Source organism: Pseudophryne corroboree, chromosome 8 (assembly GCF_028390025.1).
Source record: "Pseudophryne corroboree isolate aPseCor3 chromosome 8, aPseCor3.hap2, whole genome shotgun sequence".
NCBI classification, from domain to species: Eukaryota; Metazoa; Chordata; class Amphibia; order Anura; family Myobatrachidae; genus Pseudophryne; species Pseudophryne corroboree.
In genome coordinates this window covers 266,507,125-266,530,960 of record NC_086451.1, presented here as the reverse complement: position 1 = coordinate 266,530,960, position 23,836 = coordinate 266,507,125, and the positions used below count along the sequence as shown (strand labels likewise).

The following is a 23,836-nucleotide window of genomic DNA, read 5'->3' as shown; positions in this document are numbered from 1 at the left end:
AATAGAAGACGTGTCGTCGGGATCAGCTGCGATTTTGGGATATTGAGGATCCAACCGTGCTGCCGCAGCACTACTTGAGATAGTGCTACTCCGACTACCAACTGTTCCTCGGATCTTGCCCTTATCAGGAGATCGTCCAAGTAAGGGATAATTAAAACTCCTTTCCTTCGAAGGAGTATCATCATTTCGGGCATTACTTTGGTAAAGACCCGGGGCGCCGTGGACAATCCAAACGGCAGCGTCTGAAACTGATAGTGGCAGTTCTGTACCACAAACCTGAGGTACCCTTGGTGAGAAGGGTAAATTGGGACATGGAGGTAAGCATCCTTGATGTCCAGAGACACCATATAATCCCCTTCTTCCAGGTTCGCGATCACCGCTCTGAGTGACTCCATCTTGAATTTGAACCTCTGTATGTAAGTGTTCAAAGATTTTAGATTTAAAATAGGTCTCACCGAGCCATCCGGCTTCGGTACCACAAACAGCGTGGAATAATACCCCTTTCCCTGTTGCAGGAGGGGTACCTTGATTATCACCTGCTGAGAATACAGCTTGTGAATGGCTTCCAATACCGCCTCCCTGTCGGAGGGAGACGTCGGTAAGGCAGACTTTAGGAAACGGCGGGGGGGAGACGTCTCGAATTCCAATTTGTACCCCTGAGATACCACCTGAAGGATCCAGGGGTCCACTTGTGAGTGAGCCCACTGCGCGCTGAAATTCTTGAGACGGGCCCCCACCGTGCCTGAGTCCGCTTGTAGAGCCCCAGCGTCATGCTGAGGACTTGGCAGAAGTGGGAGAGGGCTTCTGTTCCTGGTTTGCTTCTGGCAGATATGGACAGCGCACTTACTCTTGATGCCAGTCGGCAAATATCCCTCTGTGCATCACGCATATATAAAAATGCATCTTTCAAATGCTCTATAGTCAGTAATATACTGTCCCTATCCAGGGTATCAATATTTTCAGTCAGGGAATCTGACCACGCCACCCCAGCACTGCACATCCAGGCTGAGGCGATTGCTGGTCGCAGTATAACACCCGTGTGAGTGTATATACATTTTAGGATATTCTCCTGCTTTCTGTCAGCAGGTTCCTTAAGGGCGGCCGTATCAGGAGACGGTAGTGCCACCTGTTTAGACAAGCGTGTGAGCGCTTTATCCACCCTAGGGGGTGTTTCCCAACGTGCCCTATCCTCTGGCGGGAATGGGTATGATGCCAATAACCTTTTAGGGATTATTAGGAGAAACCCACGCTTCATTTAATTCCTCAGATGCAGGAAAAATTACAGGTAGTTTTTTCTCACCAAACATAATACCCTTTTTAGTGGTACTTGTACTATCAGAAATGTGTAAAACATTTTTCATTGCCTCAATCATGTAACGTGTGGCCCTACTGGAAGTCACATTCGTCTCTTCATCGTCGACACTGGAGTCAGTATCCGTGTCGGCGTCTGTATCTGCCACCTGAGGTAGCGGGCGTTTTAGAGCCCCTGATGGTCTTTGAGACGCCTGAACAGGCACAAGCTGAGTCGCCGGCTGTCTCATGTCATCAACCGTCTTTTGTAAAGAGCTGACACTTTCACGTAATTCCTTCCAGAAGCCCATCCACTCAGGTGTCGACTCCCTAGGGGGTGACATCTCCATTATAGGCAATTGCTCCGCCTCCACATCATTTTCCTCCTCATACATGTCGACACAGTCGTACCGACACACAGCACACACACAGGGAATGCTCTGATAGAGGACAGGACCCCACTAGCCCTTTGGGGAGACAGAGGGAGAGTATGCCAGCACACACCAGAGCGCTATATATATGTTGGGATAACACTATACAGAGTGTTTTTCCCCTTATAGCTGCTGTTTATATTATACTGCGCCTAATTAGTGCCCCCCCCCCCTCTTGTTTTACCCTTTTCTGTAGTGCAGGACTGCAGGGGAGAGTCAGGGAGACGTCCTTCCAGCGGAGCTGTGAGGGAAAATGGCGCCAGTGTGCTGAGGAGATAGGCTCCGCCCCCTTCTCGGCGGACTTTTCTCCCGCTTTTTTCAGGAATCTGGCAGGGGTTAATATACATCCATATAGCCCTGGGGGTTATATGTGATGTATTTTAGCCAGCCAAGGTGTTCATATTGCTGCTCAGGGCGGCCCCCCCCCCAGCGCCCTGCACCCATCAGTGACCGGAGCGTGTGGTGTGCATGAGGAGCAATGGCGCACAGCTGCAGTGCTGTGCGCTACCTTGGTGAAGACTGATGTCTTCTGCCGCCGATTTTCCGGACTTCTTCTTGCTTCTGGCTCTGTAAGGGGGCCGGCGGCGCGGATCTGGGACCGGACTCCGAGGCTGGGCCTGTGTTCGGTCCCTCTGGAGCTAATGGTGTCCAGTAGCCTAAGAAGCCCAAGCTGGCTGCAAGCAGGCAGGTTCGCTTCTTCTCCCCTTAGTCCCTCGATGCAGTGAGCCTGTTGCCAGCAGGTCTCACTGAAAATAAAAAACCTAAAACTAACTTTTCCTAAGAAGCTCAGGAGAGCCCCCTAGATTGCACCCAGCTCGGTCGGGCACAAAAATCTAACTGAGGCTTGGAGGAGGGTCATAGGGGGAGGAGCCAGTGCACACCAGGTAGTCCTAAAGCTTTTCTTTTGTGCCCAGTCTCCTGCGGAGCCGCTATTCCCCATGGTCCTTACGGAGTTCCCAGCATCCACTAGGACGTCAGAGAAATATACTGTGTGGTGGAGCCTATAAAATGTAACATAATGGTAAATAGCCATTATAGAAAATTGAAAGATTAATGATGTTTCTATAGAGACGCCAAATCAGCTAAAGCAAAAAATTCTTCAGATTAATCTGCTCATTCAAGCCCCTAGGGGCAATTGTATCCAACCGGAATATCCATTCAGATTCACATTTGTGCAGTTCAAGGATTTATAGGCTCCACCACACAGTATATATTTAACAGTATATATTTTTAATTATATGTGTGTATGTCTTGTTGTCTATGTATTAGTAATGTTTTTTTTGGATATTTAACATTGAGCTTTGCTGGCTGCCCTTCGGTTGCTCTTAAATGCCTATACATGTGTACTGTCGCTTGCTATACCTATCTGTGCCATGGATGGCGCTGTTGGTTTGTTTACCTAGTTGCGCTGATGTCCTGGTACGTTATGTGCCTAGTTTGCTATGCATTGCGGCTGGGGATATATGCACATGTGAGTTGTGGGAGTGGTGTTCGCGCGTTGCGTGATGAGTGTGTGTGTCCGGCCTTGGTGTGCGTGTCACGCCGGGTGCTGAACCGCAGAGTCACGTGACCGGAACCGGAATTAGGTCCGGGTGCGTTCCACTTGGTGGTTGGAACGCACGCCGGGATTCAGCATGTTTTGGCGGCATTCTGAGCACTCAAAAGGCAGGCAGTAATGGGGTATGATACTTCCGCTGTATCTAACACTGCTGATGTGGATCTCTTATGGGCATATAAGGATGGAAAGCTTGAGAAAGGTCCGGAGGGACCGAAACGTCGCTGCTATTTCACTGCCATGCATTTAAAAAAGCCTTGCATTTCTGTGTTGTGAGTATTGGATTAAAAATACCTTAAAAGCTTGCTAAAGTTTGGAGAGTGCCTATGTTTGGACTATATTCATCGGAAATTCCCTCTATGTAAGTGGCTTTTCTGTGTAGTGCACCCCGTTGATGCTGGCTAAGATGAGAGTGCTGGACTTCTTCTACTATAATATATGTGTATATATATAAAAATATGCTTAATATTTTTACTATATGTTTTCTGTTGAGTATGTCAGTGCGAGTCTTTTCTAGTCATAATAAATTAAATCTTTTTAAAAGTGCCCCAAATAATAGAGTTGTATTTTTCTCTTGCTTGCTAGTACTGTATTATATAGCTCTAGGGTGCACCACTGGTCCTACATATTCAACACTACAAATCCCCACCAACCAGATGGTTTGTTATTAATAAACATACTCTTTACAATACCGGTCTTACATATATTTTTGACCCAGTTGGAGGGTGTAACCCAGTGCACTATTTACCCCCCAAAAAAATAAGAATTTACTTACCGATAATTCTATTTCTCATAGTCCGTAGTGGATGCTGGGGACTCCGTCAGGACCATGGGGAATAGCGGCTCCGCAGGAGACAGGGCACATCTAAAGAAAGCTTTTAGGATCACATGGTGTGTACTGGCTCCTCCCCCCATGACCCTCCTCCAAGCCTCAGTTAGGTACTGTGCCCGGACGAGCGTACACAATAAGGAAGGATCTTGAATCCCGGGTAAGACTCATACCAGCCACACCAATCACACTGTACAACTTGTGATCTGAACCCAGTTAACAGTATGATAACAAACAAAGTAGCCTCTGAAAAGATGGCTCACAACAATAATAATAACCCGATTTTTGTAACAATAACTATGTACAAGTATTGCAGACAATCCGCACTTGGGATGGGCGCCCAGCATCCACTACGGACTATGAGAAATAGAATTATCGGTAAGTAAATTCTTATTTTCTCTAACGTCCTAGTGGATGCTGGGGACTCCGTCAGGACCATGGGGATTATACCAAAGCTCCCAAACGGGCGGGAGAGTGCGGATGACTCTGCAGCACCGAATGAGAGAACTCCAGGTCCTCCTTAGCCAGAGTATCAAATTTGTAAAATTTTACAAACGTGTTCTCCCCTGACCACGTAGCTGCTCGGCAAAGTTGTAATGCCGAGACCCCTCGGGCAGCTGCCCAAGATGAGCCCACCTTCCTTGTGGAGTGGGCCTTTACAGATTTAGGCTGTGGCAGGCCTGCCACAGAATGTGCAAGTTGGATTGTGCTACAGATCCAACGCGCAATCGTCTGCTTAGACGCAGGAGCACCCATCTTGTTGGGTGCATACAATATAAACAACGAGTCAGATTTTCTGACTCCAGCTGTCCTTGAAATATATATTTTTAATGCTCTGACAACGTCCAGTAACTTGGAGTCCTCCAAGTCGCTAGTAGCCGCAGGCACCACAATAGGCTGGTTCAAGTGAAAAGCCGAAACCACCTTAGGGAGAAAATGAGGACGTGTCCGCAGTTCTGCCCTGTCCGAATGGAAAATCAGATATGGGCTTTTGTACGATAAAGCCGCCAACTCTGAAACTCTCCTGGCTGAAGCCAGGGCCAGTAGCATGGTTACTTTCCATGTAAGATACTTCAAATCTACAGATTTGAGAGGCTCAAACCAATGAGATTTGAGAAAATCCAAAACTACGTTTAGATCCCACGGTGCCACTGGGGGCACAATCGGGGGCTGTATATGTAGTACACCCTTGACAAAAGTTTGTACTTCAGGCACTGAAGCCAATTCCTTCTGGAAGAAGATTGATAAGGCCGAAATTTGAACTTTAATAGACCCCAATTTGAGGCCCATAGACAATCCTGCCTGCAGGAAATGTAAGAATCGACCCAATTGAAATTCTTCCGTTGGGGCCTTCTTGGCTTCACACCACGCAACATATTTTCTCCAAATGCGGTGATAATGTTGTGCGGTCACTTCCTTCCTAGCCTTAATCAAGGTAGGAATAACTTCCTCTGGAATGCCCTTTTCTTTTAGAATCCGGCGTTCAACCGCCATGCCGTCAAACGCAGTCGCGGTAAGTCTTGGAACATACAAGGTCCCTGCTGAAGCAGATCCCTTCTTAGAGGTAGAGGCCACGGATCCTCCGTGAGCATCTCTTGAAGTTCCGGATACCAAGTTCTTCTTGGCCAATCCGGAGCCACTAGTATTGTTCTTACTCCCCTTTTCCGAATAATTCTCAGTACCTTTGGTATGAGAGGCAGAGGAGGAAACACATACACTGACTGGTACACCCATGGTGTTACCAGAGCGTCCACAGCTATTGCCTGAGGGTCTCTTGACCTAGCGCAATATCTGTCCAGTTTTTTGTTGAGGCGAGACGCCATCATATCCACCTTTTGGTTTTTCCCAACGGTTCACAATCATGTGGAAAACTTCCGGATGAAGTCCCCACTCTCCCGGGTGAAGGTCGTGTCTGCTGAGGAAGTCTGCTTCCCAGTTGTCCACTCCCGGGATGAACACTGCTGACAGTGCTATGACATGATTTTCCGCCCAGCGAAGAATCCTTGCAGCTTCTGTCATTGCTCTTCTGCTTCTCGTGCCGCCTTGTCTGTTTACGTGGGCGACTGCCGTGATGTTGTCCGACTGGATCAACACCGGCTGACCCTGAAGCAGCGGTTTTGCCAAGCTTAGAGCATTGTATATCGCTCTTAGCTCCAGTATATTTATGTGAAGAGACGTCTCCAGGTCTGACCATACACCCTGGAAGTTTCTTCCCTGTGTGACTGCTCCCCAGCCCCGTAGGCTGGCATCCGTAGTCACCAGGACCCAGTCCTGTATGCCGAACCTGCGGCCCTCTAACAGATGGGCACTCTGCAACCACCACAGGAGAGACAACCTTGTTCTTGGTGACAGTGTTATCCGCTGATGCATGTGCAGATGCGATCCGGACCATTTGTCCAGCAGATCCCACTGAAATGTTCGTGCATGGAATCTGCCGAATGGAATTGCTTCGTAAGAAGCCACCATCTTTCCCAGGACTCTTGTGCATTGATGTACTGACACAGTTCCTGGTTTTAGGAGGTTCCTGACCAGTTCGGATAACTCCCTTGCTTTCTCCTCCGGAAGAAACACCTTTTTCTGAACCGTGTCCAGAATCATTCCCAGGAACAGCAGACGTGTTGTCGGGGTCAATTGAGATTTTGGAAGATTCAGAATCCACCCGTGTTGCTGAAGCACTACTTGGGTTAGTGCTACACCGACTTCCAGCTGTTCTCTGGACTTTGCCCTTATCAGGAGATCGTCCAAGTAAGGGATAATTAATACGCCTTTTCTTCGTAGAAGAACCATCATTTCGGTCATTACCTTGGTAAAGACCCGAGGGGCCGTGGACAAACCAAACGGCAGCGTTTGAAACTGATAATGACAGTCTTGTATCACGAACCTGAGATACCCTTGGTGTGAGGGGTAAATTGGGACATGCAGATAAGCATCTTTTATGTCCAGGGACACCATGAAGTCCCCTTCTTCCAGATTCGCTATCACTGCTCTGAGTGACTCCATCTTGAACTTGAATTTCTGTATGTACAGGTTCAAGGATTTCAGATTTAGAATAGGTCTTACCGAACCGTCCGGCTTCGGTACCACAAATAGTGTGGAATAATACCCCTTTCCCTGTTGTAGGAGGGGTACCTTGACTATCACCTGCTGAGAATACAGCTTGTGAATGGCTTCCAATACCGTCGTCCTTTCTGAGGGAGACGTTGGTAAAGCAGACTTTAGGAACCGGCGAGGGGGAGACCTTTCGAACTCCAACATGTAACCCTGAGATACTATCTGCAGGATCCACGGGTCCACCTGTGAGCGAGCCCACTGATTGCTGAAAATCTTTAGTCGACCCCCCACCGCTCCTGAGTCCGCTTGTAAAGCCCCTGCGTCATGCTGATGGCTTTGTAGAACCCGGGGCGGGCTTCTGGTCCTGGGCAGGGGCTGCTTGCTGCCCTCTCTTACCCTTTCCTCTGCCTCGCGGCAGATAAGACTGTCCTTTTGCTCGCTTGTTTTTATAGGAGCGAAAGGACTGCGGCTGAAAAGACGGTGTCTTTTTCTGTTGGGAGGGGGTCTGAGGTAAAAAAGTGGATTTGCCGGCAGTTGCCGTGGCCACCAGATCCGATAGACCGACCCCAAATAATTCCTCTCCTTTATATGGCAATACTTCCATATGCCGTTTGGAATCCGCATCACCTGACCACTGTCGCGTCCATAAACTTCTTCTGGCAGATATGGACATCGCACTTACTCTTGATGCTAGAGTACAAATATCCCTCTGAGCATCTCGCATATAAAGAAACGCATCCTTTAATTGCTCTAGAGTCAATAAAATACTGTCCCTATCCAGGGTATCAATATTTTCAGTCAGGGAATCCAACCACACTACCCCAGCACTGCACATCCAGGCTGAGGCTATTGCCGGTCGCAGTATAACACCAGTATGAGTGTATATACTTTTCAGGTTAGTTTCCAGCCTCCTATCCGCTGGATCCTTGAGGGCGGCCGTATCAGGAGACGGCAACGCCACTTGCTTTGATAAACGTGTGAGCGCCTTATCCACCCTAGGGGGTGTTTCCCAGCGCGTCCTAACCTCTGGTGGGAAAGGGTATAATGCCAATAACTTCTTAGAAATTAGCAGTTTTCTATCTGGGTTAACCCACGCTTCATCACACACGTCATTCAATTCCTCTGATTCTGGAAAAGCTACAGGTAGTTTTTTCACCCCCCACATAATACCCCTTTTTGAGGTACCAGCAGTATCAGAGATCTGCAAAGCCTCCTTCATTGCCGTGATCATATAACGTGTGGCCCTGTTGGAAAATACGTTTGTTTCTTCACCGTCGACACTAGATTCATCTGTGTCGGTACCCGTGTCGACTGACTGAGGTAAGGGATGTTTTACAGCCCCTGACGGTGTCTGAGACGCCTGAGCCGGTACTGACTGGTTTTCCGGCCGTCTCATTTCGTCTACTGACTTTTGTAATGTACTAACATTATCACGTAATTCCATAACTAAAGCCATCCATTCCGGTGTCGACTCCCTAGGGGGTGACATCACCATTACCGGCAATTGCTCTGCCTCCACACCAACATCGTCCTCATACATGTCGACACACACGTACCGACACACAGCAGCCACACAGGGAATGCTCTAATCGAAGACAGGACCCCCTTAGCCCTTTGGGGAGACAGAGGGAGAGTTTGCCAGCACACACCAAAAGCGCTATAAATGTATATAAACAACCCTAAAAGGTGTTGTTTTTGTTATAAGCGCTTTTAATATATAAATATCGCCAATTTATGCCCCCCTTCTCTTTGTTACCCCGTTTCTGTAGTGCAGTGCAGGGGAGAGTCCTGGGAGCCTTCCTCACAGCGGAGCTGAGCAGGAAAATGGCGCTGAGTGCTGAGGAGAATAAGCTCCGCCCCCTTTTCGGCGGGCTTTTCTCCTGGGTTTTGAGAAATCTGGCCTGGGTTAAATACATACATATAGCCTTAATGGCTATATGTGATGTATTCTTTGCCACTAAAGGTATTTAATATTGCTGCCCAGGGCGCCCCCAGCAGCGCCCTGCACCCTCCGTGACTGGTCAGTGAGAAGTGTGTAGCAACAATGGCGCACAGCTGCCGTGCTGTGCGCTACCTTCATGAAGACTGAAGAGTCTTCTGCCGCCTGTTTCCGGACCTCCGATCTTCAGCATCTGTAAGGGGGGTCGGCGGCGCGGCTCCGGGACGAACCCCAGGATGACCTGTGTTCCGACTCCCTCTGAAGCTATGTCCAGTAGCCTAAGACTCCAATCCATCCTGCACGCAGGTGAGTTGAAAATCTCTCCCCTAAGTCCCTCGATGCAGTGAGCCTGTTGCCAGCAGGACTCACTGAGATTTAAAACCTAAAAAAACTTTTTCTAAGCAGCTCTTTAGGAGAGCCACCTAGATTGCACCCTGCTCGGACGGGCACAAAAACCTAACTGAGGCTTGGAGGAGGGTCATGGGGGGAGGAGCCAGTACACACCATGTGATCCTAAAAGCTTTCTTTAGATGTGCCCTGTCTCCTGCGGAGCCGCTATTCCCCATGGTCCTGACGGAGTCCCCAGCATCCACTAGGACGTTAGAGAAAACTTTTTTCAACCCGTAATACTGTAACGTTCATAGATAGCATTTGTCTATAGCAGGCCTGGCCAACCTGTGGCTCTCCAGATGTTGTGAAACTACACATACCAGCATACCCTGCTGCAGATTTAGCATGGCCTAAAAGTAATACTGTGGCAGGGCATGCTGGGATTTGTAGTTCCTCAACAGCTGGAGAGCCACCGGTTGGCCAGGCCTGGTCTATAGCATGTTTTCGGCAGACAATGTATGCACTTGCTACATTAATATATACATTATACATTATCCCATTAGTCTAGGGATGTGCGGTCAGGGGAGACAGTGCCTCCCCTGTGATTAATTATTAAAATAATACAAAGAAGATACTTATGACACATATTCTGTGTCATCAGTTTCTTCTTTTTTTAAGAATTTGATAGTGTGGGCTGGCTTCTCCCTCTATGCCCCTCCTACCAGACTCAGTTTAAAAAATGTGCCCGGAGGAGCCAGTCACGCTAGGGAAGCTCCTGAAGAGTTTTCTGCATTTATTTTATACAGTATGTTTGTTATTTTCAGGCAGGGCTGGTTGGCACCAGCCTGCCTGCTTCGTGGGACTTAGGGGGGGCAACCTCTTGAAGGGTTAATGGTCCCGTTCCCCGCTGACAGGTCACTGAGCTTCTGAGGGAACTATTTGCAAGCCCCACCAAGGCGAGCGTACATTCCTGCAGCACGCCGCCACCCCTAACAGAGCCAGAAGAAAGAAGAGTGGTAAGTACTAAGCCGGCGTCCCGGTTAGCAGGTCGACGGCCATTATGGCGGCACGAGGGTATGGAGACGCACGGCTTCTAAACGGGGCGGATTTCATCTCCAAACACAGTACACAACTGCATCTCAGTACACTGTACACAGTACCCAGACTGGCAACGCAGCCTTAAAACGGTTTCTCTCCATTTTAAGCACCAGATTCCTCAGCCAGTATAAAAATAGCAGCACCATGAGAGGATCCAGCAGCTCACCAGCACCAATTTCCCTCGGCAGTGGACACATACGCTGACAGGACAGGGATGCGCAGCTCATCCGGTGTGACTCCAGATTACCTCAGCGGTACCAGGGGGTCATAGCGGGGGGAGGGGGGGGGAGCGCCTATTAGCGTACTGACGGGCAGATTTATTAATCTCGGTGAAGTGATAAAGTGGAAGGTGATAAAGGACCAGCCAGTCAGCTCCTAACTCTCATTTTTCAAACCCATCCTGTGACATGGTAGTTAAGATCTGATTGGCTGGTCATTTATCACCTTCCACTTTATCACTTCATCGAGCTTAATAAATCTGCCCTTCGGTCCCCTATCAGGGTACTTAGTCTGCAACCCGGCTAAGCTTGGCAGTGGCGATAAGGGCGCGGTGGGGGCTGGCTCCAAATAACTCTGTGTCTCCCTGAAGGGCTCTTTGTGGGTTAATTGTGCTTAACCTTTTCCTGTGTGTGTTTGTGTGCTGTCACATTTATATTATGTCATTTGTGTTTCTTGTATAGCGGAGTGTTTCTCTTCACCAGGGAGCTCACTACTGGGTACTCAGGGTTCACAAGCTAGCAGGGCTGAACCGGAGTGGGTTAATTCTCTCAAAGGAATGATTTCCACTCTTTCTACAAAATTGTCCCGCAATGAGAAAGAGACGCAATACTTAAAACAAACTGTGGATGAGTTTATGAACAGAGACTCAATCCCCCAAAAAGCGTCTCAGTCCCCTCCCATTTGTCCGCAAAAGCAATCTCTGGCCCATATCCTGCAATCTGACGCTGATGGGCTCACATTTGGAACAGGGTGAGGTGGATTTGGAGGGGTGGGGGGGGGGGATGCTGCTCTGTCACAGGGAATAGAGGCTCTTATAGAGGCTATCAGAGATGTCCTGCACATTCCTAATAAGGTGTCAGAGGAGAGTGAGGAATCTTATTTTAATGTAAAAAAGAAGTCCTCAGTTACTTTTCCTGTGTCAAAGGAATTAAATACCCTGTTTGAAGAACCATGGGTTAATCCTGATAAGAAGTTTCAGATCCCCAACAAGTTGCTCTCATCTTTTCCTTTTCCTCTGGAGGATAGGAAAAAAATGGGAAAATCCACCGATAGTGGACGCATCAGTCTCTAGGCTGTCACGTAAAATTGTATTGCCTGTTACATAGTTGTTGAGGTTGAAAAAGACAGATGTCCATCGAGTTCAAACTGTATAATAAATTCGTTTTTTTTATCTTAATTAAATGCTGTATCCTTGGATATTTTTTTCCACTAGGAATTTATCTAATCCATTTCTAAACTTATTGATTTGAGTCCACCAATACTACCTTCTCTGGCAAAGTGCTGGATCCGCTGTCCAATCACCCATAAGCGGCGTGGCAGGTGGAAGTGGCGCCGGGACCCAGCGGTGACTGGCGTTGGAGCTGCAGCTGTCCCGACTCCAGCAGCGGTGGCGATGGGAAGCCCAGAGAGGTGGTGCGTGAGGCAGAGCGACGGAGACCAGCGCTCTTCCCTCTCATTCCTCCACCCTGCCAGCCAGCAGCAGCACAATCCCAGGCGCCTACAATGTCAGGTGAGAGAGGGGGGCCACTGTGCATTGGTATATATATATATCAGTGCCTCCCCAGCCTATGACCTCACCACACGTCACTGCCCATTACATAGTATTCTGAGTGGTCATATTTACTACTGACATTTTTCTCACACAAACAGTCCAGATCCCTTCAAATCAAAAATACATGGTGATGAGGGCGTACGAACAGGTGGTGCGGTCGGCTGGGGAAGGAGCATCACTATTGGGGATGGGACAGCCCCCTCAACATCACTAATGGGGGTTGTTTCTCAGCAGTCCCTTAATTGTCAATAGATGCTCTGCAGCAATTCTGCCCCTGCTTGTAAGTAGAAAATTTAGGACTGATGTCACAGACTGTATTTCCAAAATCTATGGATTTTTTTTCTATATGAGGAAGTACCCAAAATAAACAGGAATTAATGATTTATTAATTTATTAATTATTTGTATATTTTGAATCTTCAGTCACCCTTAGAATACTCTCCCAATTAAATAAATACATTTGTCCAAACGTTTTTCCATTGCTCAATACATTTTTTTTAAATCATCTTCATTGATGCCTTTAAGTACTTCTGACGTTTTTTGTTTCACCTCTTCACTGTCAGCAAAACGTTTACCTTTATGGTCTCTTTTCATCCGAGGAAATAAAAAAAAGTTGCACGGGGCGAGACTGGGTGAATACGGTGGGTGAGGCAAAGGTGTCATGTCGTTTTTGGTTAAAAATTGCTTAACACTCATCGCTTTGTGGGCAGGTGCGTTGTCAAGATAGAAGAACCGGTAACCTGTTCGCCACAAATTGGGACATTTTTTCCTCAAATCGTGACACAGCTTTTTTAAAACTTCCAAATTAATACTTTGGTTGACAGTTTGAGCCTGGGGTACAAAATGAGCACACAATCCCTCTCACATCAAGAAACAAATGAGCATTGTTTTCACATTTGACTTCACTAAAAATAAGCAAAAGAGTGAATAACTCATGGGGGGGGGGGTGAATCACTGCAATTAAACGCTACTTTCCCCTGCAACATCGGCGGGGATACTGGCTCAGAAGGGTTCTGGAAACATTCACCTAGCAGCAGAAGCCCGTACTACAAGCGCCCCACCCTCTAGAACACAATCCCTGTTTCTTTTGGGTACCCCCTCGTATACATAAGTTCTTGCCACAGAAATCCCTATTCTAGGTTGTCATATTGCAAGGTTTGTTGTCAAGGGCAAGGGGACTTTACAGAAACACCAGTTCGGCTGTGCTTATTACTAAAGCTTCTCTCTGTAAGTGAAAAAAACTGTATTTGTATTATTATTTTGCTTTTTTTTTTTAACACTTATCATATTCTTATCGGCAATCAATGAGTCAGACTGTGCAGTAAAATCACTCAAGAATTACACTGAAAACAATATTAATTTCCTGTATGTCACTGTAACCATCAATGACCGGACCATCAAAACCTCTTTCTTTACAAAAGAGACCGACGTTAAAAACATCCTATTAACTTCAAGTTTTCATCCACAATGCCTAGATGATGGTTTGCCTAAATCACATGTGGCTAACACATATCATATCAGATCCAGCACAGGTATCAACTGGTAACAGAAAAGGGTGGGAGAAATTAATTTAAAGAGGCTGCAGTCGTAAATGAATTGAATCCACAATTAATTATGTTCTTTCCTTGTCTCTCGAATCTTTACTTACTATGGGGTGTATTCTATTGATGTGGGATCCTTTCCAACGGATTCAATTTGCGTTCCCGACAATGCCAATCAGACTTTTTTTAAAGTCGGATTGACATTGTCGGAAACGGAGCTAAAACCTGTCGGATTTGGCCGCAAATCCAATAAAACGCGTGGATCCGCGGCTAATCCGCCGATCCACGTATTTTCCGACAAGTCTGAATTTCTGACTTGACGGATCAACGGCAGTTTGATTGAATAGGTTGAATCTGGATTCAACCTTAAATTGTCGGAAACTGCTGTTTTTATGACAAGTGGTGAATTCCGAAAATAGACCCCTATGACTTTAAATAAGAAGTTCAAAACATAGTGGTCTATTTACTAAACCTTGGAGAGAGATAAAGTAGACAGAGATAAAATAGGATTTTAAATACCTACCGGTAAATCCTTTTCTCGTAGTCCATAAGGGATATTGGGGACAGATTAGTACGATGGGGGTATAGACGGGTCCAAAGAAGCCAGTGCACTGTAAATTTCTTCAACTGTGCGTGCTGGCTCCTCACCTCTATGCCTCCTCCTACAGCTCAGTTATAGGTAAACAATGCCCGAAGGAGAATGACATACTTGACAGAAGGAACATAACAACAAAAAGAGTGGTGAGAATTTCACACCAGCACACCAATATAAAACTTAGCCATCAACATCTGGCAACATTAACAGCTGAATAGGAACACATACAGAGAACCTGCAGAAAGTCACAGCACAGAGGCGGGCGCCCAATATCCCTTATGGACTACGAGAAAAGGATTTACCGGTAGGTATTTAAAATCCTATTTTCTCTAGCATCCATAAGGGATATTGGGGACACATAAGTACAATGGGGATGTCCCAAAGCTTCCAGAACGGGCGGGAACGTGCGGAGACATCTGCAGCACCGCCTGCCCAACCTGGGTATCCTCTTTGGTCAGGGTATCAAACTTGTAGAACTTCACAAAGGTGTTCTTCCCCGACAAGGTAGCAGCTTGGCATAGTTGCAGGGCCGAGACTCCACGTGCAGCCGCCCAGGAAGAGCTTACCGATCTTGTAGAGTGGGCCTTCAGAGAGTGTGGAACCAGTAAGGCTGCCGACACATAGGCCTGTTGGATAGTAAGCCTAATCCAACAAGCAACGGACTGCTTAGAAGCAGGGCAACCCTTTTTCTGTGCATCATAGAGCACGAACAAGGAATCCGTCTTTCTGATCCGAGCCGTCCTTTTGATATAAATTTTCAAGGCTCGCACAGCATCCAATGCCTCTGGAGGAGCAGAAGTGTCAGAACTAGACGGAACCATGATAGGTTGATTCAAGTGAAACGCGGAGACCACCTTCGGCATGAACTGCCGTCTAGTTCTGAGCTCCGCTCTGTTCTCGTAAAAGACCAAGGGGGTCATTCCGAGTTGATCGCTCGCTAGCTACTTTTAGCAGCCGTGCAAACGCATTGTCGCCGCCCACCGGGGAGTGTATTTTACTTTTGCAGGAGTGCGAACGCCTGTGCAGCAGAACACCTGCAAAATCATTTTGTACAAAAAAAGACCAGCCCTGTAGTTACTCTTCGTGTGCGTTGATTCTAACGACGGAGGGACGGCTTTTGATGTCACACATCCGCCCAGCGTTTGCCCAGCCACGCCTGCGTTTTTCTAAGCACTCCCTGAAAACGGTTGGTTGACACCCAGAAACGCCCACTTCATGTCAATCTTCCTGCATTCGGCCGTGCGACTGAAAGCTTTGCTAGAACTTGTGCAAAACCATGATGCTCTTTGTACCCGTACTACGCGCATGTGCATTGCGGTGCATAAGCATGCGCAGATTAGCCATTTTTTACACTGATCGCTGCGCTGCAAACAACGGCAGTAAGTGATCAACTCGGAATGACCCCCAAGTAAGGACTTTTGCACAACAAGGCCCCCAATTCTGAGACACGCCTAGCAGAAGCCAGGGCCAGTAACATCACCGTTTTCCACGTGAGGTACTTATCTTCTACTGTCGTCAGTGGTTCAAACCAGGACTGTAGAAAACGTAACACTACATCCAGATCCCAAGGTGCCATAGGCTGCACGAATGGAAGTTGTATGTGAAGCACCCCTTGCAAAAAGGTCTGAACTTCTGTCAAGAGAGCCAACTTCTTCTGGAAGAAGATGGAAAGAGCGAAGATCTGGACCTTAATGGATCCCAGACGTAAGCCCTTATCCACTCCAGCCTGCAAGAATCGTAGAAACCTCCCCAAGTTGAATTCTGCAGAGGGATATGTGCATTCCTCGCACCAAGAGACATATCTCCGCCAGATATGATGATAGTGTTTCAACGTCACAGGTTTTCTGGCTTGCACCATAGTGGCAATGACCTTTTTGGAAAGCCCTTTGTGAGCTAGGATGTTCCGCTCAACTTCCATGCCGTCAAACGAAGCCATCGTGGCGTTGTCCGACTGCAATTGGATCGCCTGATCCCGGAGTAGAGGGGATGCCTGAATCAGTGCATTGTAGATAGCCCAAATTACCAGAATGTTGATTGGAAGTAGGGCTTCTTGGGCAGGCCACCTGCTCTGGAACTGCGCCCCCTGGGTGACAGCTCCCCATCCTCTCAGACTCGCATCCGTCGTGAGGAGGATCCAATCCTGAATCCCAAATCGTCAACCTTCCAGCAGGTTGGAAGACTGTAGCCACCACAGGAGAGAGATCCTGGCCTGGGGTGACAACCAAATCATCCTGTGCATCTGAAGATGGGAATCGGACCACTTGTTCAGAATGTCTAATTGGAACGGTCTGGCATGAAACCTTCCAAATTGAATTGCCTCGTACGAAGCCAGCATCTTTCCCAACAATTTTATGCGAAGATGAATGGAGAGTCGAGCATGTCGGAGCACCATGCAAAACATTTCTTGAAGTGTTCTTACTTTTTCTTCTGGGAGGAACACTTTCGGAGTAAGAATACACACACAAAACAGTCCTATATTTACATACAAGCCTGCCCTATTGCATGTGAGATGAGAAACAGGAGAGAGGACCCTAGCGCACCCAGCGCTGTGCAGCCCCAGTGAGGCTGTCAGAGTTTTTTGTGTAAACAACAGTGAGACTGTAATATGAGAAATCCCTCAGAGGGATGTTACTTGTGCACAGATATAGCGGCTCTCCCTTTCTACATCTGGTACCAACGATCCGGGGACTGATATGGAGGAGCTGTGAGGCTGCTGCTGCTATGCTGAGGAAGGTGCCAAAATGCCGCTGAGCCCACTCTCATGTAGCTCCGCACCCGCCATGGTGCCGGAGCTACTTTAGGATATTTATACTGGCTATGTCTCCAAATGTATGTAGCCACACATAAATGCTTGGTACAACGTTTTTATTAGCCAGTCTCATGCAGAGGCTACAGCGGGTCCCCCCCAGGAGGGACCCGTATGCCTCACCCGCACAGTGAACCATGGGACCCCCCTAGCGGGGCTCCCGGTTGGTACTCACCACCGATGATCACCGTCAGCCACCGTTATGGTTGTGCAGCATGCTGCGGCTGCAAGAGCCAAGGCGCCATGCCCCACTGAACAAACAGGCCCTCAGGACAGTGGTCCAGCATCGGGGAAGCAGCTCTACACCTCAAGAGGCCGGTGACCCCCCCCCCCCCCTTCCCTAACTCTCATAGTGCAGGTATGCTGTTGCCCAAACAGCATACCGAAAGAAATAAAACTCGAAAAGAAATTGAAGAAAAACTCTGGAGCTTGCAGAGTGTGCATCCTCTTCTGAGGGCACTTTTTTCTAAACTGAGCTGTAGGAGGAGACATAGAGGGGGGGCACACCCAGTTGAAGAAATTTAAAGTGCACTGGCTCCTTTGGACCCGTCTATACCCACATTGTACTAATCTGTCCTCAATATCCCTTATGGATGCCAGAGAAAAGGGGTCTATTTACTAAGCCTTGGAGAAAGATTAAGTGGACAGAGATAAAGTACCAACCAACTAGCTTCTAACTGCCAAGTTACAGGCTGTGTTTGAAAATTGACAGGAGCTGGCTGGCTGAGACTTTATCTCCGTCTACTTTACCTCCATCCAAGTAAATAGAGTAAATAGACCCAGTTCCAATTTAATCAATAGATCATCTCAATTTGAAAGGTCCATCAAAGAACTTTGGCCCATTTTTTCGCAACATACAGACTCTACAAGCACAATGGTACATGACCTCTTGAGTTTCAAAAAGAGTCCAAAACATCAAATTCATGCTTATTCATAGTTTGCATGGTTCTCCAGAATGCACCATCCATTAAAAATGGTTACCATTAAACAACATGGTTGTTTCAGATGCATTAAATGCACTACATATGCATCAATGCTAACTGCCAGTACAGTACTTTCATAAATGCAAATTAACATCAAATAGAAACATAGAATTTGAGAAGAAAAGCCATCTCCATGGGCATGTGATATCAATTTCTGGCATGCCATTCTTCACAAGCTCAAGGATCTAGGGAACTCACGAAAGGAGGTGTACTGTAAGGATAGTTCCTGCATTCCTCAGTGCTGTTTCCAGATAACTGGGAAACTGCACATGCAGTATTGCGAACGCCTCTGTCTGACTGACCGACAGAGGCGTTCGGGGGGAGTAATGGGACGGCCGGCGTTGCCAGAAACGTGTTGCCCAAGTGTTCCGGGAGTGGCGAGACCAAGGACTGCGTCACAGGCAGTATCCTTGGCCTCGCATGCTGAATTTGCCCCTAAGACACATGATAACTGATCGTGTCCCTCCGCTGCCTCAACAGATGTTGTTCCGCAATACCGCTTTATAATGTGTATCCGTGCTTTCTTTTTTTTTTTTTTTAACACCATAATGTTCTTTTACTATGCTACATCTCTAACATAGAATTTATTTACACCATGTTTCCCTGGCAACATTAGACACTTCCTACTATCGGGCACACCTCTGCCTACCTGCACCCAGGATGCTCTGTAACATTTGATGTAAGTCAGCGTTTAATGGCATGGCGTTTACCTCATGCAGGAGATTGCCAATCTATGACAGTGTGCTGGAGCTGTAGTGCCCGTGCATCGACAACACCTCCCGGCATTTTCCCTGACTTCTGCCTTTATCAATCGCAACTATATGCACTGGTAGCCATAAGATAGGGATATGTATTCCAAACACGTTTGGTTACTTTTCAACCTTTGAACTGCAGTATCACTATGTACTTAGCCTTCCAAAACTTTGATTTATTCACACGTGATGTGCACATGATTATTATATGATTTGTTTTCTTTGTTTCATCTCTGAAGTTGTTGTTCTATAACGTCTGTGCATTCATGCTTTGAAGATTTAAGATACACCTTAGCCAACATGGGAAAGTCTCTACCTCACTTGCCCCTAGGTTGCTTAGTAACACTTCTTGTACAACAGCGTTAACTGGAACAATACCTTCATGCCAAAGACTGATGATCTCTGACAGTGTGCCAAGCTGCACTGCTCGTGCATCGGTAACACTACCAAGCATCTTCCCTGAATTTTGCCTGTCTCGATTGCAACCTACTGTAGTGCACAGATGGCCATCAGGTGGGGTATGTATCCTAAATAAAATATTATATATATATATATATATATATATATATATATATATACATACATACACACAAGTATATATATAGTACTGTGCAAAAAGTTTTAGGATGGTGTGGAAAAATGCGTTAATAAGATGCAATCAACTGTATGATATGTGTAAATCCACCTGCTGGTCAAACAGGAGTCATATCATTGAGAAATTCACGTGAACATGACGTAACACGTTACGACTCTGCCCTTGTTCACCTTTGGACATACACTTGGGATTTGCAGCATGAAGGACCTCCTAGCTCCCTCTCCAATGCGGCAATTCAAATATCAGTGAGCGGCATCTTCCTAGCTCCCTCCTTACTGCGGCTACCAATACAGCAGTGAGCGGCAACTTTACGGCTTTTCTCCTTTAGTGTGGCCAGATGATCTAAAAGATCCGAGAACGCTTGAACAACCCTGCCACCTCCCCCCCCCCCCCCCCCACCCCAAAAGAGGTACTGTTTGCCTTTCAGCATCGGACACATCTACACCCGCATAATAAAATTCGGGTATTATTAGTGCTGCTTATTGCTGAACGTGGCATCGCACAAAATACTGGATCGGTGCATACCCTAATAACTACCATTGGGTAAACTAGGTGCCACTTGATGTCGTACCTTCACTGAGACCTAAGCACTGATACTCATTGGAGCACTACAGACTCTAAGCTACAGTGCCTTATGAATATGAATCCATAAAAGTTAATATTTTCCATATGTGTTTATCTGGATAACCAGAAAACATGACTTGCTATTAAGCCTACAATTCCGAGGTGTTCAGGATCTACATTTACCTTTAATAAATGCTAATCTACTAAATTATGAGTCACTGAATATTTTTGTAGGTAACGTTACCATTCCAAAGTGATACTATTTGTGTTTAACATTGTGGCAATTTTATTTGTAACTACCAAATGACTGCATTGCAACTGTTTTTATGTAAGTTTTTTAACTGTGTAATATATGCATTTTTTTCTGTTTGTTATTTAACCAATATACACTTTTGTAACTGGCATCTTGGCTTCATAGTTCAATTTGTGACCCTAGTAGTGCAGTTAGTACCAATTTTCTTTTAATTTTCTTCACTATTCAAACAGACAGAGGTTTAATCTAACAGCGAATTAGGGATCACAAAAACTATTTAGATCCACAGGGATTATTGTTAATAACAACTGACTGTTGATCACTAGTGCCAAGGTTTTCCATTTTGTTAGGTGTGAAAAAATGCTGCAAATTATGAATGCTTTCAAAAATAGAAGTATAAATAGTTTATTTTTATCAATATACAAAATGCCTTTAGTTTTGTCTTCAGCAAGTGAAACGCATGCTCGACCGGGTTGAGATCAGGTGACTGACTCGGCCACTGCAAAATATTACCTTCTTTGCCTGCAAAAAAAAAAAACTGGGTTTCTTAAGTGTTGAGGCAGTGTGTGTGTGTGTGTGTGTGTGTGTGTGTGTTTGTGTTTTTTTGTGGGGAGGGGATCACTGAGGATTTTCAATCACTCTTACTAGTGGGGCCCTCACAACTTCATTGTCCCTGGGCCCTCACCAGCTTTAATCCGGCCCTGCACATCATCTATTGACACTAGTGACCATGGCCCTCATTCCGAGTTGATCGCTCGCTAGCTGCTTTTAGCAGCCGTGCAAATGCTAAGCCGCCTCCCTCTGGGAGCGTATCTTAGCTTAGCAGAAGTGCGAACGAAAGGATCGCACAGCAGCTACAAAATAATTTTGTGCCGCTTCAGAGTAGCTCCAGACCTACTCCTAGCTTGCGATCACTGCAGATGCAGACTATTAAGTTCCTGTTTTGACGTCACGAACACGCTTTGCGTTCGCCCAGCCACGCCTACGTTTCCCCAGCCACTCCTGCGTTTTTATCTGACACGCCTGCGTTTTTACACACACTCCCCGAAAACGGTCAGTTGACACCCAGAAACACCCACTTCCTGTCAATCACTCTGCGGTCAGCAGTGCGACTGAAAAGCTTCGCTAGACCTTGTGTGAAACTGCAACGGCCGTTGTGAAAGTCGTCGCGCGTGCGCATTACGCCACATACGCATGCGCAGAATTGCCATTTTTTTGCCTGATCGCTGCGCTGCAAACGAAAGCAGCTAACGATCAACTCGGAATGACCACCCTAGTGCCACTGGAAGCCATGCATGCCCATGCCATCACACTGCCTCCAACATGTTTAAAAGATTAAGTGCTCCTTCGGATCATGAGCCGTTTCAAGCCTTTTCCATACTTTCGTCTTCCCAAAATACTGATACAAGTTGATCTTAGTTTAACCTGTTTAAAAAATGATATGCCAGAACTGTACTGGCTTTGTTAGGGTTTTTTTTTTTTTTTAATTGCAAAGTGTAATCTGACCTTTCTATTCTTTAGGTTCGTGAATGGTTTGCAGAAAGAACAATAAATAGATGATTACTGTGCTTGTCCAGTAATCATCTATTTATTGTCCTTTCTGTTAGCCTAACATGGGTTCTAAGCAAACCCTTATTACATGCAGCTGAGGTGGATTAAAGCACTCTTAGAGTGTGAATATTTATTTCTATCTATATTTGTAGAGTTATTTATCACAGCGCCAGGAGTATCAGTGTTGGGGCTGCCTTTTCTGAAATATATCATGAATAGTTTGGACTTTGTGCTGAACCCTCTATATTTGTACTCGTAAAGTCTTCTCTTTATGGTCGACTTGAATAATGATATGCCTACCTCCTGGAGAGTGTTCTTCACTTGGCTGGATGTTGTGAAGAGGTTTTCAAATCATGGAAGGGATCCTGCAATCAGCCATCACTGTTGTCTTCCTGTAGACCAGGGGTGGGGAACCTCCAGCCTGCGGAAGACATTTGATCCGGCCCCGCCAGGCTCACCAAACCGAGGGAGATGCCGGGCGCCCACTGAGATTTTGTTACCAGCGGGAGCCCGGCTCCTTCCCCTCAGCAGCAGCCAGAGGCAGAAGCTCATTCCTAAACTTTGGCTTCCGTCTCAGGCAGTGTACGTGTGCGGCTGCGCGGCGCTATGGGAGAGACGTCATGATGTCGGGAGGGCAGCGGTTTGGAAGCAGGAGCGGGGCTGGTGAGTATTGTGTTCTTTTAACGTGTGTGTGTAAGCGGTGCTACTAGGGGGCATATCTAATGGGGCATAACTACAGGGGGCATATTTAATGGGGCATAACAATTGACTGGGGGCATATCTAATGGGCATAACAACTGACTGGGGGCATATCTAATGGTGCATAACAACTGACTGGGAACATATCTAATGGGGCACAACAACTGACTGGGGGTATATCTACTGGGCATAACTACTGACTTGGGGCATAACTACTGGGGGCAGGCTAATTTTTTAGTTGATAATTTTTTTTTTTTCAAATGTATTTATTGAATTTTGCATATTTAACAGACAATATATAACAGACAATATACATCATCGACAGAATAGTTTGATACATTCAAAAATAGTTTAGTGCTACATACTAAAGTTTCACAGTATATTCTCATACGAAAATAGTGGATTTCTGTGAAAGTGGGTCAATTGCAGTGACTTTAAGAGTCACCCCATAATAAATTATTGTAGTATAGAACTTGTGCAGGGTAATCCAACTTTAAGCACTTAGGTGTTTCTGACAGTCGATGAATATCCTTACAACTATATACTAGAATTTTAAACAGGGGGGGGGGGGGGGGTGTTAACATGGGAAGGAGGGAAACTGGGGGGGGCGGGGGAAAGGGGGGGGGGGGTGAAAAGTGGAAATTAGGGGGGGGGGGGGTAAAGCCCGAGAGCATATACTTCAGTTCGTATAGGAACATTGCACCTGGTCAGTGGACAAAGGCATAAACGTAACCGGGACCCAGCTGGGCCTCCAAGACCACAGTCATCTTATAGGATCTGTCATCCTGATATTATTTAGTAGAGGTCTTAAAAATATTATAAGGACATTTAAAGACATTATATAGACACATATAGGGTTTCAAGGGTTTTTCCCACCCCTCCTTTCGTATATCTTCATTCTGGTAGCGCACCCTATCTCAACCTCCCCCCGGCCTCTCCACATCATCTCTGTATATTTTCTATGTAGGGACCCCATTTCTTGTTGAACCTTTCTGTACCATTTCTAGAGTCTGAGAGAACATCATATTTGTCATAAGCTATGTATTTATTGAGTAGATTCGTCAGCTCTCTCAGCGATGGAGACTTTCTTTTGATCCATGAGTTCAGTATTACCTTTTTTGCTACTGTGACTATCACAGACAGTATGGGCACAAGTCTCCTCCCCTGCGTCCCAAGGTCCCATACATCAAAATTTGCGAATAAT

The 23,836-nt window shown here is 46.4% G+C and overlaps 1 protein-coding gene and 1 long non-coding RNA gene across 3 annotated transcripts in view; one reads left to right on the top strand and one right to left on the bottom strand.

The window, feature by feature from the left end:
• Nucleotides 1-23,836, bottom strand: part of ZC3H12B (zinc finger CCCH-type containing 12B) — a 323,692-nt gene that overhangs the window by 101,498 nt on the left and 198,358 nt on the right. The gene's annotated exons all lie outside the window — the stretch shown is intronic.
• The window catches only part of LOC134948935 (uncharacterized), a 60,414-nt gene that overhangs the window by 36,220 nt on the left and 358 nt on the right, over nucleotides 1-23,836 (top strand). Inside the window, exon 3 of the long non-coding RNA XR_010183064.1 lies at nucleotides 11,956-12,252. This is a non-coding gene — a long non-coding RNA (uncharacterized LOC134948935). The remainder of the gene's footprint in view (nucleotides 1-11,955; nucleotides 12,253-23,836) is intronic.